The sequence below is a fragment of the Galendromus occidentalis genome, unplaced genomic scaffold (genome assembly GCF_000255335.2).
Source record: "Galendromus occidentalis unplaced genomic scaffold, Mocc_1.1 scf7180000076363, whole genome shotgun sequence".
Classification (NCBI taxonomy): domain Eukaryota; kingdom Metazoa; phylum Arthropoda; class Arachnida; order Mesostigmata; family Phytoseiidae; genus Galendromus; species Galendromus occidentalis.
Genome location: NW_003804352.1, coordinates 580 through 4,161, shown reverse-complemented (window position 1 = coordinate 4,161; position 3,582 = coordinate 580). Strand labels below are relative to the sequence as shown.

The following is a 3,582-nucleotide window of genomic DNA, read 5'->3' as shown; positions in this document are numbered from 1 at the left end:
AGCATCCTGCAGAAGGTGTCTTTCGATTTATCGGGAGGAGGAAAACACCATCGGGAACATCTGCCCTTCATGGAAGCAGCGTGATGAATGCAGTTGCGCGAACAACTGTCGGACTACCTTGAAGGTACCGTCCATGAACACGGTCCCTGGCTCGCAGAGGAGGCTCAACATCGTCGGCGTACCGAACCCGATGATCTTGTCATCAGAACCGTCATCGATTAGGACAAAATCTCAACCACGATTTGTCTCCGAGTACGCTCCCTCGATTACTATCTCCTCTCTGGTCTGCGGCAAGATCGGTACGAGTTTCGCGCGAGCGCGGTACAAGGCGGCTCTCGCGGACTCGTAACCTCCTGAATAGCCTTCGAATAACCTCCTGAAGAATAAGTACCCAGAGGAAGCGTGGTTGGAGAAGATTCGAAAGCATATCGTCTTGTCCCACTGTGAGGGTGACCGGAAAGCGCGCGGCACTGCCGCTAACGCCTTTCACCCGTCGATGTTCTCGATGTGGTGGAAAACATTGGAGACGTGACTGTCCGTTCGCGAAAACAAAATGTAATATCTGCTTTAAAGTCGGTCATGAAGCATCCATGTACCGGAATGCTAAACCGAAGGCAGATGTGCATCACCTGCGAATCTCAACGCTCGAGAGCAACAGAATCACTAGGTCCGTGAAGGTCAATGGCTCTCTGATCTTGCTGGTTCTCGACACCGGCGCGGATGTGACGTTGATATCCGAAAAAACTTGGAAATCTCTTGGGGCGCCGAAACTGACGAGAAAAAGACATAGACCTCACGCAGCCCGACGGGTCACCCCTGCGTGTGTCTCAGGGAGCTTCGACTGTGAAGTTGAGCTGAATGGCGCCCGTTTCTGTGGAAGGTGCTATGTTTCTCAAACATGCAGTCTCTTAGGACTCGACTGGATCAGGCATGATCAAAGCTCATACAAGAGCTTGCGGGAAGACTCGCCGAGGATCACGCAGAAGATTGCTCAAGCTAGGAAAAATACTCAGGAGCAGGAAGACTTTGCCTCGGAACTCAAACGGAAGTTTCCCGACGTATTCGCTGAGGGGCTTGGGAAATGCACCAAGTTCCAAGCCTCGGTCCAACTCAAACCGAATTGCGAGAGCGTCTTCAGAAAGGCTAGGCCGGTCGCCAACGCAGCTCTTCCGGCGGTCGTCACAGAACTGGAGCGTCTAGAAAAAGCGGGTGTCATCGAGCACACACATCATTACAATTTCGCCGCTCCAATTGTGGTCGTGAAGAAACCGAACGGCACGATTCGCTTATGTGGTGATTACTCCATCGGTCTGAACAACGCCATTAAGGACGACCGCTATCCTCTGCCGACGGCTGAGGATATCTTCAGCGCACTCAATGGAGGGGAACTATTCTCCCATATAGACCTGGCAGAGGCCTATCTACAAGTCCCTCTTGATGGAGAATCGCAACAGATCCTCACGATCTATACGCCGAAAGGTCTCTTCAATGTCAAACGCTTACCCTTCGGAATCAAAAGTGCAACGAGCATTTTCCAAAGGATCATGGACGAACTCATCGCTGGTCTTGATGGAGTCATGGCTTATCTTGACGACATCGTCGTATCGTAGAGTGATGGCAGTGATGGGGAGACTTCAGCAATTCGGTTTCCGGGTCCGCCTCGGAAAATGTAGCTTTCCTCGAACACAGATCAAATATCTGGGTTTCATTATCAGCGAGGATGGGAGGAGACCGGACCCAGCCAAAATCCGCCCCATCGTAGGAATGCCAGCACCAAAAGATTTGGCGGAGCTTCGGTCATTCCTTGGAATGCTGACTTTCTACGCAGCTTTCATACAGAAGATGAAAGAATTCAAGTTCCCTTTAGTCGATGTGCTGAAAAAGGATGTGAAATTCACCTGGACGCCTGAGTGTGAGAAAACATTCCTGAGAGCCAAAGGCATCCTGACATCAGAGCTATCCTTGATGCACTTCAACCCGAGTCTACCGATGATTGTCTCGGCGGATGCGTCGCAAAAAGGAATAGGAGGAGTTCTGATGCACGAGTGTGAAAACGGGGCAAAGAAGGCCGTTCCCCATGTCGCTCGAGCGCTCACACAAACGGAGCAGCGGTACAGTCAAATTGAGAAGGAAGCTCTCGCTCTAGTTTACGCAGTCCGGAAATTCCACAAATTCGTGTTCGGGCGACGCTTCATTCTGAACCCTGATCATGAACCTCTATTGGCACCGCTCGGATCAGCCAAAGGCGAACCGGCCTACACAGCGAATCGCCCGCGACGGTGGGCGGTCATTCTTCTTGCGTACGACTTCGAAATCCGTTACAAGAATACCAAAGACTTCGGAGAGGCGGACGCGTCATCTCGACTCATAGCGGAAAGAGCGCAGGAAGAACCGCTAGTGGACTCGGTGATCGCGTCGATCGAGGCCTCCGTCCAGAGCGACCTCTCGACTACAATGGCACAACTCCTCGTGACCGCAGAGACGATTCGAGAAGAGTCCGCGCAAGACGAAATTCTCTCAAGAGCCATGATATGCGTTAAACAGAGCTCGTGGCCGAAAGTCGACAGGGAAGACTCGCTGTTCCCGCTGTACGCTCGACGGGACAGCCTATCGATAGTAAACGAGTGTCTGATGGTAGTCCCGAGCGCCTTGCAGAAAAAGGTTCTGTTCGTGCTCCATGAAGGTCATCCTGGCATTTCGAAGATGAAAGCGCTCGCGCGAACTTATGTGTATCGGCCAGGCATTGATACTGACATCGAAAGTACGGTCAGGAGATGCGAAGATTGCCAGTCGGCGGGCAAGCTCCCCCTGAAGGTCCCTCTGGCTATCTGGAAACCTAGCGGCGGATGGTCCAGGATCCACGCAGACATCGCCGGTCCGGTAGGAGAAAACTACTTTCTGGTCGTCGTCGATTCGTGTTCCAAGTGGCCGGAGGCAAAAATGCTCAAATAGATCACATCCGACGCAATCCTGACCGCGTTCGACGAGATATTCGCGAGGTTCGGAAATCCGGAAGTGCTGGTCACGCAGATAACGGCACACAGTTTGAATCAACGAAGGTGCATAACTTCTGTCAAGAGCGAGGAATCCGGCAGATTTTCAGCCCCCCTTACCATCCTTCCTCGAATGGACAAGCGGAACGGTTTGTCAACACTCTCAAACGCTCCTTGAAAAAGTTTCAAGGGGAGGGAACAGTCGCTCGAAAACTTCAGAAGTTCCTGTCGACTCATCGCAATACGCCCAGTGCGGCGTGTCCGGGAGGAAGTCCCCGGTGGAAGTTCTTCTCGGACGCAGGCCCAGGACACCCTTGAAATTGCTTATGCCCGATCAGAAACCGGAGAAGAAGCTGGAGATTCCGGAATCGACTCACTATCATGCGAGAATGAAGGCCGACCACGACAAACATCATGGTACCGAACCGCGACAGTATAAGACAGACGACAAGGTCTTTGGAACTGTGTATCAGCGCAATCGACGCCAATGGGCGCCGGGCGTCGTTGTCGGAGCTCGGGGAAGCTCCATGTACAATGTGCCCGTGGACGGCACAGTTCATACTCGTCACGCTCATCAGCTAAAGACCCG

The 3,582-nt window shown here is 52.5% G+C and overlaps 1 pseudogene; it reads left to right on the top strand.

Annotated features, from left to right (window-relative positions):
• Positions 1-590: 590 nt before the first annotated feature.
• LOC100902252 (uncharacterized protein K02A2.6-like) lies at positions 591-3,311 on the top strand (annotated as a pseudogene).
• Positions 3,312-3,582: the final 271 nt, after the last annotated feature.